The sequence below is a fragment of the Phyllobates terribilis genome, unplaced genomic scaffold (assembly GCF_046119375.1).
Source record: "Phyllobates terribilis strain yellow unplaced genomic scaffold, ASM4611937v1 Scaffold_2__4_contigs__length_985480577, whole genome shotgun sequence".
Lineage (NCBI taxonomy): Eukaryota > Metazoa > Chordata > Amphibia > Anura > Dendrobatidae > Phyllobates > Phyllobates terribilis.
In genome coordinates, this window is record NW_027362762.1 from 671,744,761 (window position 1) to 671,760,328 (window position 15,568).

The following is a 15,568-nucleotide window of genomic DNA, read 5'->3' on the forward strand; positions in this document are numbered from 1 at the left end:
CCCGTCTAAGCACAATAGCCAGCCCTCGGTCCCTCAGATGTGGACAAGTAAAAGACCATTTCCTCCTAGCCATGAGAAAGCTAAGAGGTTGAATTTCACCATCTGCAAGCTCTTGGCTACAGAAATGCTGCCTTTCCGCCTGGTGGACACAGAGGATTTTCGAGACCTTTTGTCCGTCGCAGTGCCCCAGTACCAGATGCCCAGTCGGCACTACTTCTCAAAGAAAGGTGTGCCTGCGCTCCACCAGCATGTCGCACACAACATCACCGCTTCTTTGAGAAACTCTGTGTGTGACAGGGTGCATTTCACCACAGACACTTGGACGAGTAGGCATGGACAGGGGCGTTACATGTCGCTGACTGGGCACTGGGTAACTATGGTGACAGCAGGACAAGGGGCTGCTGTCCAAGTCTTGCCGTCCCCACGAGTTGTGCGTCAATCCTCTTTATGTCAAAGTTCCTCCACTGCTTCTGCCTCCTCAACCTCCTCTCGGTCTTCCACCTGCACCCAAAGCCTGTCTGGTCATGCCACAAGCTTTCTAACTGCGCAGAAGGGATCCTGCACACCTCCTTACTATGCTGGCAGTAGGGCTCAACGTCATCAGGCGGTTTTTACATTGAAATGTCTGGGAAATGTGAGTCACACAGCTGAGGAGTTGTGGTCAGCTCTGGAGAACCAATTTCATGAATGGTTGTCTCCACTGGACCTGAAACCAGGGAAGGCCGTGTGCGACAATGCTGCAAACCTGGGTGCGGCCCTTCACCGGGGCAATGTCACACACGTGCCTTGTATGGCTCACGTGTTGAACCTGGTTGTCCAGCAATTTTTAGCCCACTATCCCAGACTAGATGGCCTTCTGCAGAGGGCACGGTCGCTGTGTGCTCACTTCCGCCGTTCGCATCCCGCAGCTCAGCGACTTACATCTCTACAGAAGTCGTTGGGCCTGCCACTTCACCGGCTAAAATGCGATGTGCCTACCCGTTGGAATTCAACTCTGCACATGTTGCAGCGACTGTGGCAGCACCGACAAGCCCTGGTGCAATACGTTCTGACGTATAGCCTGGGCCAACGAGATTCAGAGGTGGGGCAAATCACGCTGGAGGAGTGGTCTCAGATCAGGGACCTATGCACCCTTCTGCACAGTTTTGAAATGGCGACGAAGATGTTTAGTGCTGACGATGCCATTATCAGCATGACTATTCCGGTGATTTACATGCTGGAGCACATGTTAAACAGAATTCGGAGTCAGGTGGTGGCACAAGAGGAGGTGGAGGAAGTAGAGGAGGAGGAGTTGTATGCGGAAGGGCTAACATCTGCAAGGTCCAGACGGTCGGCAGCACCAAGGCGGCAGGCATGTGAGGGTGGGGGAGATGGTTTTACCAGGGCGCATGGTAGCAGCCAAACTAGTGAGGAAGGTGCAGGAGCCCAGGAAGAAGTGGAGGACGAACTGATGGAAGACTCATCAGATGAGGGAGACCTTGATCACATTTCTGTTGTGCGATGTTGGGGGGAGAGGACAGAGGAAGGAAGCATGATTGTTACCTCGCCACCAACACAACAGGGACTTGGTGCTCCTGGATGCGCAACACACATGAGTGCCTTCTTGCTGCACTACCTGCAACATGACCCTCGAATTGTGAGAATTAGAAATAATCCTGACTACTGGGTTGCCACACTGTTAGATCCCCGGTACAAAAGTAAATTTGCAGAAATTATTCCTGCCATAGAAAGGGATGCACGCATGCAGGAGTATCAGCAGAGACTGTTGCAGAATCTTACATGTGCTTTTCCACAAAATACCAGTGGTGCACGTAGTGAATCTCACAGTTCCAACTTGCCAACCGTGGGACCGTCAAGTGTTCAGCACTCAAACCGTAACAGAACCACAGTATCTGCTGGTAACATCAATTTTGCGGAATCATTTCACCACTTTTTTAGCCCATCCTTTGCAAGGCCACAGGAGACAAGAAGTCTGACACATAGTCAACGCCTAGAGACGATGGTACAGGAGTATCTCCAAGTAAACATTGAAGCCACGACTGTGTCACTGGACCCTTGCTCTTTTTGGGCTTCCAATCTGGATAAATGGCCGGAGCTAGCCACTTACGCCTTGGAGATCTTGTCATGCCCCGCAGCCAGCGTTCTGTCTGAACGTGTGTTCAGCGCTGCTGGTGGTGTGCTGACAGATAAGCGCACGCGGCTCTCCACTGATAATGTAGACAGACTCACGTTCATAAAGATGAACAAATCATGGATCCGAAACGACTTTTCTAAACCTGTGTCATCCTGGGGAGAGTAAAAGCTTGATGATTGGTTAAAATCACCCTACCAACCGTTTTAAGCTTTCAAATTACTAATCATGTTTATCTGTATCTTGGCTGGAAAATAATTTGGGCTTTGTAGCAGTGTGCAGCACTGATCCTATTAGGCCATCTATACTAAAGCTTCACCAGATTTAAAATTAAAAATAATTTTTAGCTGCATCTAGCCCGGAAAATAATTTTGGGGCTCCGAGATGCGCAAGACACATAAGTGCCTTCTTGCTGCACTACCTGCAGCATGACCCTCATATTGTCAGAATTCGAAGTAATCATGACTACTGGGTTGCCACACTCTTAGATCCCCCAAACTTTTCGATCAACCTTTTCATTTTAATAAAGACCAAAAAAATGGTCATTTTTGAAATTATAAGCATTAGCAGGTTGTTAGAAACTGAAATCAAACAGTTTTCAACTCAAAACTTTATTCTAGGTGATGTTACATTTTCACATAGGACCCCTTGTTCGAAAGGAGCTTCTGAACTCTCTCGTCCATTGAATTTGTCAGGTTTTGGATGGTTTCTGCTTCAATTGTTTTGCATGAGGACAGAATACCCTCCCAGAGCTGTTGCTTAGATGTGAACTGCCTCCCGCCATCATAGACACTCCTTTTAATGATGCTCCAAAGGTTCTGAATGGGGTAGAGGTCAGGGGAGCATGGGGGTCACACCATAAGTTTGTCTCCTTTTATGCCCATATCAGCCAGAGATGCAGATGTTTTATGTGCAGCATGAGATGGTGCATTATCATGCAGAAAAATGATCTTGCTGTGAAATACACGGTTCTTCTTCTTGAACCATGGCAGGAAGTGCTGTTTGAGAAAATCCACATACATTATGGAGTTCATCTTTAGCGCCTTCAGGTATCCTAAAGGGGCCGACAATCTCTCTCCCCATGATTCCAGCCCAAAACATTACTCCACCTCCTCCTTGTTGGCGCTGTAGCCGTGTTTGCGTGGGGTGTCCATCAACCAGCCATCCTCCACTCCATCCATCTGGACCATCGAGCGCTGCACGGCACTCATCCGTGAACAAAACTGTTTTGAAATCAGTCTTCATGTAATGTTTGGCCCACTGGAGCCGTTTCTGCTTGTGTGAAGTGGAAAGAGGAGGTCGACAGGATGGCGTATGCACAGCTGCAAACCTCTGAAGGACCCTGCATCTTGTTGTTCGGGGGACGTTGGAGGCACAAGCAGCTTCAAAAACTTGTCTGCTGCTATGACAAGGCTTTTTTGCCGCTGCTCTTTCAACCTGACGTAATTGCCTGTAGTAAAGAGTCCTCAATTTGCCCTTATCAGCACGCACACGTGTGTACTGTGAATCAGATACATACTTCTTGATTGCCAAGACACTTCATCCTGATCATCGCTCAATGTTGATTGTAGTCATGCCTTGACCTAAACACTCCATAATTTGTTGCTTCTCAGCAGCCGACACATCCTTTTTCTTTCCCATTTTGGCAGAAAATGTAGGCTGCTTAATAATGTGAGAGAGCCTTCTTAAGTAGTCTTGACTTTCATTGGACACACCTGCCAAACTAATTAGCACAGGTGTCTGCAATTGCTTACAGTGATATAAAGAGCCCTGACACACATCACCATCAATGAGTTTAACTGACAAACAAACAAATTCTTCCCTTATCACTCCTAAACACTTTTTGCATAATAATTTGGAACGCAGTGTACATGTGCTTTTCCACAAAACACCAGCGGTTCACGTAGTGAATCTTACAGTTCTAACTTGCCAACCGTGGTCTGTATGGAGTTGTTCATTAAAGGGCCCAAAATTAAGATAACATAGATGGGAGAGGTCTCTATGAATAGGAATTCCTAAGTATTTGATACCCTGTGAGGGCCAGGCAAAGGGAAAGTTGGACTGGATGGAATCCTATATGGATTTGGGGAGGGAGACATCGAGGGCCTCAGACTTCGCTGCATTGATTTTAAAATTTGACCATGTAACAAAGTGATCTATTTCAGCCATAACAGCATGGATGGATATATGTGATTGAGTGATATATACTAGGACATCATCAGCAAATAGAGAGCACTTGTACTCGGTGCCTCCCACCTCAATCCACCTAATATTGGGGTTATGGCGAATTGATGAGAGCAGGTGCTCCGTCACTAGGATGTATAAGAGAGGGGACAGAGGACATCCCTGCCTTGTCCCATTGGTGATTGTGAAAGGTGATGAAAATGTTCTGACGCACCCCCTGGGCCTTGGGACACCCGGAGCCGGACCCTTTTTGGTGGATGCTGGTGGTTGTAGTCTTCGTGGCGGCGACCCGGTTCCGTGGCTCAGGGCGGTCAAACCAGTGGCGGAACTATTTATGTGGTTTTGATGTTTAAATGTACGACTACGCCACCCGTGGATTGCGGTCAGAGTGAACCGCCGCTACAGGGCAGACCGCTGAGGCTGGTGTTGTGGGTGCAGCAGAGCGTAGCATAACTCCCCACGGGAGGAGTATAGCCTCAGGGCAGTGTATGCGGAGGATGGGGGTGATGGTGCAGGGCAGCAGCAGTAACGACACGGAGTCAGTGATGCAGTTCAGGGCCTTTACTCACAGTTCTTATTATCCAGACCACGTCTGCAGGTAACGGCTGCCCACGTCGTACTGTGCTCACCAGGTGAGGGGCTCAGACAACTCCCAGATAACTTTGGAGCACTTCACAGGACCCCCTTTGTGTGTCCTTTGTCTGGCCTTTCTTACCAACACTTCTGTCCGGCTGCCTCGGGCCTCCTCTTGGTAAACTTGGCGCCAGTTTCCCTGACCCTATGTGGTGCCTTCCTAGCGGGTGTAGCGAGGGGCTGCGCCACATAAAATGTCAGAGCCTCCGGTTTCTAGCTGAGGGTCGTTTCCTGCCTCCACTAGTTCGGGGACCGGTCTCCCCCTTTGGCCTGACCCCTCCACGCAGGTGGATTTGGGCGTGCGGTGGCGACTCGCCCGTCCGCACCCCTGGGATCCCTTCATTCCTCGTTCCTGGAGCCTTCTCCGCTCCTCTTCCTTCCTTCTCCCACTTCCAGGCCTGGGCCTCTGTTACTAGGCCCGCCTCCGGAGCAGAGCTCATGCAGAGCCCCTGCTCCCTGCCACTTCTGCTCAGACTTCTCTGCACTGAACTAAGATGGTGCCCACCTTTTATACTCCCTTCTCAATGCACCCAGGAACTGCTTCCTCCCTGCTCCTGCACTACAGGGTTCCCCTTCCTCAGTGTTCCCTCCCCCCACTCCAGCCAGGGACAGGGACTGTCGTGCCCATCTCAGGGGCATATTGGTCGCCCTGCCCCACGGCAATGTGGTGTAATGCATGCAGGTGTCGGGTCCTGATCCACACTACATCCTTACCTGAGAGTGAGATATCACACCTCTGGGTGAGGTGCAATACCTCTGTAGCAACTGAGCCCTCAGGGTGCTACAGTTCCATTTATCTTCAGCCTAGGTGACGTATTGCGATACAGGGCCGTGATTTTGGCTATAAAAGGGTCCCCTAGACCCCTACCCCAAGCTTTTTAAGAGAATCATATATGGCGTGCCAGGAGACTCTATGAAATGCTTTCTCAGCATCCAACGAGAGTATCTAATTACAAATTTTTAACTGCATCTAGCCCAGGAAATACTTTGTGCCTAGTAGCAGTGTCTGCTAGTCAGCGGATTATCCCGGCTGTTAAGCAAGCTACACCACCTGTAGTTTGGATACTTAATTTTTTCAAAGGAAATGCTTCGGGACCACGGGATACTCAGTGAAGAGCATCAGGAGGCTCCCCAAGGCATAGGGGCTGGGACTGGCAGTAGGATGCCTTGCGGTGGACAGCCGAGCTCGATCCTTATAAAAGCTTTTTAACTGCAGCAGCTTTAGTGGACGCTACTGGAGCTGGAATTACGCGGCTGCTGGCATGTGACTTGCCCTCCAATAGATCCTTGTAAATGGATTTAAAGTGTATTCATTCAAATTAGAGAGACAATTTAAATTAAAAAGCTTAGAGCTGCCTCCACCACAGGGGGGCTCGCTCGACCCACCAGCGGACAGGCACCAGTATTGGGAGAGGGGGTCTGGCCGTCAGGGTTCACCGCAGCTCTGGCACAAACCCGGCGACGCGGAGGTGGCACGGGCAGGAGCGGACTGAACCTGTCGGCTTCTCACTTTTTGGATTTTAGAAGGGCATGACATGCCTATATCTGTGTCTCCCCCTCCTTTTACTCCTCCACCTCTTTTCTTTTCGCATGACTATATGTACTTGTCACTTTTCCATGTGTTAGTTGTGTCTCTGAGCAGTTTATCAGCTTTTGGACACCTTTGAAGGTGTTTTCTATGTGTTTCTATGTGTTTTTGTTTGCCTGCCATTGGTTTTAACGGTGTTCGAAGGTGTTCGACGAACAGTTTGACGAACAGTTCGGCGAACACACGGGTGTTCGACGAACCGAACCGAACTCGAACACTACGGGGGTGGCTCAACACTACTCCAGAGTCAAGTTGGGCTAGTTCGAAAAATCGGTTCTCCCCGCAGACGATTGAGACTGACAGCAGCAGAGATGGAGAGGATTTATTCTTGTCTAGGTCGACCTCTCTGAGCGAACCTAGACACAGGCGTTTCCCGACCTCTCCGGGCAGGTACGGATCCGGTGCTCCTTGCTGCCACAGTAGAAGCAGCTCCCCTCGGCACGGCGTAAGTCCTGACGGGTTTTGACCATCTTGGTCTGGTCGACCTGCACAGGCTCAGGAGAGTGTACCTGGGGAGAAACGGAGGGAGTGACGGGTTTCTGGAAGGTAGGAGCTAGACGTGGAAACCTCCTCTCACGGGTGACCTCTTTGGCACGCTCCTGGAACCGTAGGTCAATCCGGGTGGCAAGAGTTATTAAGTCATCGAGAGTGGTAGGAATGTCCCGACCGGCGAGTTCATCTTTAATACGGCCGGACAGACCCTCCCAGAAGACAGACACCAGAGCGTCGTTATCCCAGGCCAGCTCCGAGGCAAGGGTACGGAACCATATGGCATATTGGCCCACGGTGAGACTTCCCTGACGGAGGCGTAGCAGAGACGATGCGGATGAGGTCTTCCGTCCGGGTTCGTCAAAGACTTTCCGGAAAGCCGTGAGAAAGGCAGGCAAGTCGGACACCAGGGGGTCTCCTCTCTCCCATAGAGGATTTAGCCAAGCCAGTGCCTCCCCCGTGAGATGGGACATGATGAAGGCTATTTTGGCCCGGTCGGAGTTAAACTGGTGGGACAGGAGTTCAAAGTGCAGGGTGCACTGGTTTATGAAGCCCCGAGCCAGAGCGGAGTCGCCTCCGAAGCGAGGAGGTGCAGAAAGCCGGGGTCCGGAGCAGGATACCATGGTATTGGTGGGCAGCGGAGCTGCCGGGTTGCGAGTCAAAACACTAGCAGTGGTTGCTGGTGGAGCAGTCAGAGTGTCCAAGCGAGAATTGACATTCCGCAGGTGACTCAGGATGGACTCCTGTTGGGACCTCTGACGGGACAGTTCATGACAAAGGTCCGAGAGCGAGGGAGCTTGGGTGCCACCGGGTTCCATGGCCCGAGCAAACTGTAACGGGTCTGGGAGGCGGAACCTCTGAGCAACTTAAACAAGGGGGCGGTCCTTGTAAGGAAGCGGGTGGCTCCCAGGGAAGACAGGCAGGTAGTCACAGCAGGTGACCGGGACAGTCTCTGGGTAAACGGGCAGGAGGTCACAGCAAGTGACCGGGGCAGTCTCTGGGTGAACGGGCAGGAGGTCACGGCAAGTGACCGGGACAGTCTCTGGGTGAACGGGCAGGAGGTCACGGCAAGTGACCGGGACAGTCTCTGGGTAAAGGGTATGTAAGACCTGTGACAGCTGAGCCTCCAGGTAGGCTAGCAGGCAGATGGCAGATGTGTGCTCCCAGGTGAGCAGGCAAGAGTCACTGGATAAGCAGGTGGTCACAGCATGTGACGGCGGTGCCTCCAGGTAGGCTAACAGGCAGGTAGCAGATGAGCGCTCCCAGGTGAGCGGGCAAGATTCTCTGGACTGGCAGGTGGTCACAGCACGTGACGGCGGAGCCTCCAGGTAGGCTAGCAGACAGGTAGCAGATGAGCGCTCCCAGGTGAGTGGGCAAGAGTCTCTGGACTGGCAGGTGGTCACAGCACGTGACGGCGGAGCCTCCAGGTAGGCTAACAGACAGGTAGCAGATGAGCGCTCCCAGGTGAGCGGGCAAGAGTCTCTGGACTGGCAGGTGGTCACAGCACGTGACGGCGGAACCTCCAGGTAGGCTAGCAGGCGGGTAGCAGGTGGGCGCTCCCAGGTGAGCGGGCAAGCTGGTCCATAGACAGACTGACAGGTGTCGGAAGGCAGACCGTCGGACCTCAGGCTAGCAAGCAGGTAAGCGGATAACAGGCAGGAATCAGACAGCAATCTGGCAGGAAACTGGCAGGTAACTGGCAGGTAACTGGAAACGGGACCTACCTGAGGGCTGAAGCAGAGTAGTGAACAGTGCAACAACATTGCTCGGGCACCTCCATTTTGGAGGAGGTGCCTTATATATGGTGAAGTCCTCCGGCCATTGGCCGGGGACTCCTTAGGACGGCGAGCGCGGCCCCTTTAAGGGGGGGGGGCCGCGCGCGCGTGTGCCCTAAGCACCGTGGCCGGGAAGGAGCGCGCGCTGCCAGCAGAGCGGAGAGGTGAGGGGAACAGCGTCCCTGCCTGGCAGAGGGCAGGGACGCCGACTCTACAATAGCCTTCAACCCCTCAGGTCGGGGCCACTTTAAGACGGCAGACACCTTCTCGGGATGCATCCGCAGTCCGGTCTCAGAGATGATATACCCAAAAAATGGCAGGGAGGTCTGCTCAAAGAGGCATTTCTCGCACTTGGCATACAGGCGATTCTTCCGGAGCCTCAGCAGTACCTGAGGAACATCCCTCCGGTGCGAGGGCAGATCAGGGGAGAACAACAAGATATCATCCAGGTACACAACCACGCAGGAATACAGGAGATCTTGGAAGATGTCATTCACCAACTCCTGGAAGACGGCTGGAGCATTACAGAGACCGAAGGGCATCACTCGATACTCGTAGTGACCATCCCGAGTGTTGAATACCGTCTTCCACTTGTCTCCCTGGCGAATCCGGACCAGATTGTATGCCCCACGAAGATCCAGCTTAGTGAAGATCTTCGTGCCTTTTAGGCGGTCAAACAACTCCAAGATGAGAGGCAGGGGGTACTTATTTTTTATGGTAATCTGGTTTAGGCCCCTATAGTCGATACATGGACCAAGAGAGCCATCTTTCTTTTTGACGAAGAAGAATCCTACTCCAGCCGGAGAGGTGGATTTCTGGATAAATTCTCTAGCAAGATTCTCTTCTATGTACTCAGACATAGCACAGGTCTCGGCCAGCGACAAAGGGTAGATTCGCCCTCGAGGAGGTGAAGCACCATGTATTAGGTCGATGGGGCAATCATACGGCCTATGAGGTGGTAGTGTCTCTGCCTCCTTTTTATCAAAGACGTCCGCATATGACCAGTAGGGTGCCGGCAGGCCAGGTAGGTTAGCTGGAGTAGACGGAGGTCGAGCAGGACAAACTGGAACCAGACAGGACTTATGACATTCCTGACCCCAACGGAGCACCTCACCTGAGCTCCAATTCAGGACGGGTTCATGTCTCTGTAACCAAGGCAGGCCAAGAAAAAGGGTATATGAGAGACTGGACAGTACGTAAAAGAGATCCTCTCCGTATGTAGCATTCCCACCTGAAGAGTTACACACACAGTGACAAACAAGATGGTCTCAGAGAGAAGCTTTCCATCCACGGAGGAAACTGCTAAAGGATCAGCCAGATGTATGGTAGGAATCTGATATCGCTCCACAACTGCCTGTTGAATGAGGTTCCCAGCGGCTCCGGAATCCAGATAGGCATTCTCGAAGAAGCGGATCTCACCACAGGTAACTGAAATGGGCAGAGTCTAGGGCGGAGAGGAAGAACTTTTGCCTAGGACGACCTCTCCGAGCGGTCCTAGACACTGGAGTTTCCCGGCCTCACCGGACAGGAGCAGATAAGATGCTCTGTATTGCCACAGTAGAAGCAACTCCCCTCGGCACGGCGGATCTCCTGGCGAGACTTGATCATCTTAACTTGGTCTATTTGCCTTAACTCTGGAGAAGACACCGGGGGGATGCTGGTTGCGAGACTGGCCTTTGGAAGGTTGGTGCGAGGTGCAGGGATCTTATCTCACGGGTCGCCTGCTTAGAACGCTCCTGAAATCGGATGTCAATCCATGCAGCTAATGACACCAGGTCGTTCAGAGAGGGAGGTATGTCACGACCGGCTAGCTCATCCTTGATCCGTCCGGCAAGGCCCTCCCAAAAGGTGGACACCAGAGCCTCATTGTTCCAGGCAAGTTCAGATGGGAGGGTGCGGAAACGCATGGCAAACTGTCCCACAGAGAGACTCCCTTGGCGGAGTCGGAGAAGAGAGGAGGCAGTCGAAGATTTTCGTCCAGGCTCATCGAACACCTTCCGGAAAGCCGCGAGGAAGGCCTGGAGATCGGACACCAGAGTATCCCATCTTTCCCACAGATGGTTAAGCCACGCCAACGCCTCTCCGGTGAGGTGAGACATGATGAATGCCACCATGGCCCGGTCAGAGGTGTACTGGTGTGCAAGGAGCTCAAAGTGCAGCGTGCACTGATTTATGAAGCCCCAACATAGGGCATGGTCACCACCAAAACGTGGAGGCACAGAAAGCCGGGGTCCAAAGCCAGATGCCACAGCGCCACTGGGCTGAGGTGCCACTCGGTTAGAGGCGGACTCAGTCGGGGTGGACAGTGCATCCAGGCGGGAGTTGACTGTCCGCAGATAGGGCAGGATAGTATCCTGTTGGAATCTCTGGCAAGAGACCTCTTGGTACAGGTCTAAGAGCGAAGGAGCCTGGGAGCCACCGGATTCCATGGCCTGTGCAAACTGTTACAGACCCGGGGGGTGGAACCTCTGTGCTGTGATACAAGGAGGGACCAGAGGGGCAAAACTAAGTGCCTACCCGGACCGACCCTAGCCACACAGTGGCTTAGTCGACTCCGTGAACCAAGGAGGGACTGGGAAGGTGAACACACCGACCTTGTGTGAGAGCAGGCGACTCCCACGGTACTGATGGCTGAGGCCGACAGGCACAGCTGATGAGCATGGCTGGTAGACAGGCAGGTGATGAAGGTAGACAGGCATGGCCAATAGGCAGGCAGGCGGGCACGGCTGATAGACAGGCTGGCGGGCTCGGCTGATAGACAGGCTGGCGGGCACGGCTGATAGACAGGCTGGCGGGTACTGGAACCTGAGGACTGAGGAGAGTGTTAGCACACCAACAACAATCTTGCACATGCACCTCCTTTTTGGAGGAGGTGCCTTATATAAGGGAAGTCCTCCGGCCATTGGGCGGGGACTCTTTAGGACGGCGCGCGGCCCCTTTAAGAGGGAGCGCACGCGTGCACGCCCTATGCACGGTGCCCGGGGAACTGCGCGTGTTGCGCGCACCCTGGGCAGATGCAGGAAGGGAGCCGGAGGACGCCGGACCGGGACAGCGGCGGTGAGGGGATCGGCGTCTCTGCCTGACAGGAGGCAGAGATGCCGACGCTACAGTATGCAGGTGGATATTTGACAAAGACACTGAGACTAAAGGTATTTTTAGCAATGATTTATTGTTAGTTGAGATCAGGGAAAATTGCAGTATTGTATGTAATAATGAGAATAGCAAATGTAATTTATTGGTAGGTGAACAACAAAGGCAATGGGACCACAATGGCACTAGCTCAATCAGTCTCTGAATACTTGCAGTCACAGATGGGGCTTAGGGCCTTGCTGCAATGGCCTATGAGAATACTGTCCTCTTGGCGTGCATGTGTCCTTTTTTTTGGGTAGACCCCGGTGACAGATTTCTACTGTTCTTTACACAGTGTCTTTCTGTATCTTGCCACAAAAGCCTGGCAGCCATCTCCTTGGAGTAGTCACAGTCTGTCTCCTGCTCCTACAGCTCTCTGACACTGCTAGGGTGGCCTGCTGTCCCTACCAGTCACTGTTAAGCAACCAGCATCACTCTTTCTCTGTATGTTCCTGAGGACCTGTGCACCAAATAAAATCTTCCCAAAACATATCCAGAAGGAAATTTCCCTAGCTTCTTTGCTGCATACTACAGAGATTTTTTGGCTGCATCTACTTTTCTCACAGATACAGCTTTCTTGCATATTCCCAATAATCTCTACACTGTGTTCCAAATTATTATGCAAATAATATTTTCTCAGATTTTCCCAAATTACCTATAAGAATTGCAGTCATTGTAATTTTCCAGTCAAACTACTATTAGAGTACAATTGAAAGGTTTTTGTACAAACTGCCTATGATAACAGTATATTTAAAAAAAAACTCAAACTGCACTCAAAATGCATGTTCCAAATTATTATGCACAGCAGAGTTTTCAACCTTTTCATTTTAATAAAGAACAAAAAAATGTTCATTTTAGAAATTATAAGCATTAGCAGGTTATTACAAACTGAAATCAAACAGTTTTCAAATCAAAACTTTATTCTAGGTGATGTTACATTTGCACATAGGACCCCTTGTTCGAAAGGAGCTTCTGAACTGTCTCGTCCATTGAATTTGTCAGGTTTTGGATGGTTTTTTGCTTCAATTGTTTTGCATGAGGACAGAATACCCTCCCAGAGCTGTTGCTTAGATGTGAACTGCCTCCCGCCATCATAGACACTCCTTTTGATGATGCTCCAGAGGTTCTCAATGGGGTTGAGGTCAGGGGAGCATGGGTGCCACACCATAAGTTTGTCCCCTTTTATGCCCATAGCAGCCAGAGATGCAGATGTGTTAAGGCTATGTGCCCACGTTGCATTTATGAAGCAGAAAATTTCTGCTGCATAAATGCAAGTCCTCTCCCGGAAAAACGCATGCGGAATTCCGCACGCGTTTATCGCGCATTTTTCGCGCGTTTATCACGCATTTTCCACATGCGGAATTGCCTTGCGTTTTTTTATGCATTGGACAAAGGCAATTCCGCTTGCGGAAACGCAAAATTAAATGACATGCTGCAGATCTTTGAACGCGGCATAAACGCTGCGGAAAAATCCGCAGCATGTGCATAGAACTTGCGGAATCCCATTGGGGACCATGGGGTGCGGATATACATGCGTTTTTCAAGCGTTTACGCTGCGGAAATTCCGCAGCATATACGCTTGAAAAATGCTACGTGGGCACACAGCTTACAGTGTTAGGTAAATCCACCTTAGGATGGTAGCGGTCCGCAGCCGAAACTTATGATAATACGTATGATAATATGATATTATACGTATACATATGATATGAGACGTATGATAATAAATCTGTATGATAAAAGTATGATAATCTGCTCTATAAAGTGGGATGTGATGTCATTGCTGCTGGGCATTATGGGGAGAATAAAGTCTAAATTATCATAGCTTTCCTTCAAGTTCACAGAATGCCTTACAGGCACTTAAACATACTTGCTGCCTTTGTGCAGTATTGTTTCAGACTTTCTTTGGATGAATCAATAAAGTCTCCACTCACATTGAAATCAATGCTAAATTTTCCATCAGTCCAGGAACATCACTGCAATATACTAGAGCACCATATGGAAAGTATGGAAGGAATTCCTTTTCTCTGCTTCTGTACCATAAAAACAGGTACCAGGAGCTATTAGTTTCATTTCCTTTTGTATAGAGCCTAAAAGTTCTGCAGAATGTTTATGAAGGTCCAAGCCAAGTCCCTGACTAAATCATTCAATTCAAGCTGTGAAAAAAGGTGTGGCTCGTTCGAACTAGCGTCTTCATCAGAATCTTGATCTTCATGTTCTGAATCTTCTGAATCAGGTGTATCTTCAAGTTTCTCCACAGTTGAAAGGACAGGTACTCCTGGACAGTGAGGCACAGGGTGATTCACTGATGGGAGGTCAGGGTATATAATTAATTTCTTATTTTTAAGTTTGCATCTCTCCATGTTGTATGCACAAAAGTAGCAGTCATCACAATGATTTTGCGGTTCCCTCCAGATCATAGGCACGCCAAAACAAAAGCTCTCTTTCTTCCCTTTAGAGCAGGGATGTCAAACTTAAATGCAAAATGAAAAAATTGGACAAAGTCACCGGCCAACCAATATACAGTAAAATGAGCCCCACATAGACCTACATACAGAATACTGGGCCCGACATAGTCCTCCACACAAAATAATGGGCCCCACATAGTCCTCCATACAAAATAATGGGCCCCACTAAGTCCTCCATACAGAATAATGGGCCTCACATAGTTCTGCATACAGAATAATGGCCCCACATAGGGGTGGCGGTTCTTGTGTTGGGGGCCAAATATAACCACCCTGGGGGTCAGATTTAGCCCATGGACCAGAGTTTGACATGTGCTTTACACCATTGTCGTAGTTCTTCTACACAAACAGAACACACTAATGTGGAGGCCACGACTTGTCCTGATCACCTAGCTTTACACCTAAGTACGCATAATACACTTTTCTAACAAAATCCATAATGTTCCTTCATTGTTTCTTCACTACAAAACAATCCCAAATGTAGCAAAAGTTGTCGGGTGAATTACGACACCTCCTTGTAGCCATTTTGATCATGTTGTTAGAAACAGAAGCTTAATCCACCACAACCACTAAATAATGAAAGGAATCTTAATGAGCACACCCCCACACTCTTATGAAATCTGTCTTAAAGAAAATCTTACTTTGTTTCCCATAACAACCAATCACAGCTTTCAGTTCTTATTCTGCTGAAGTAAAATGAAAGTTGTGTTCTGAATGATGGCTATAGACACTAACTATGACTTTCTTTATTGCCCATAGCAACCAATCACAGCTCAGCTTTCAATTCTTATACTGCTGAGGTAAAATGAAAGAAATGCTATGATTGAATGCTATGGACACCACCACACTCTTTGGAAGCTGGGTTAAAAAAAACCTTCTCTGTCCACAGCAGCCAATCACATTCATTTATAACCAATCTAATGACACCAAAATCATCCACATATGGTTCTAAGTATGGTACAAGAAAAAGCCTATGGAGTCATTGTTTATGAAAAAAATGTATGTAATATAATTTTTTCGATATTTTTACTGAGATTGAAAGTATATAAAAATCACCTCTTACTTTTCAAATAATTTACCCTTGCAGACCTGTGTATAATTAAAGGGAAATTAGGCACTTTTTTTAAACATGTATTTTTGTTCTAACCTCAATCCTGCTTTGGAAATTTCCAAGAGC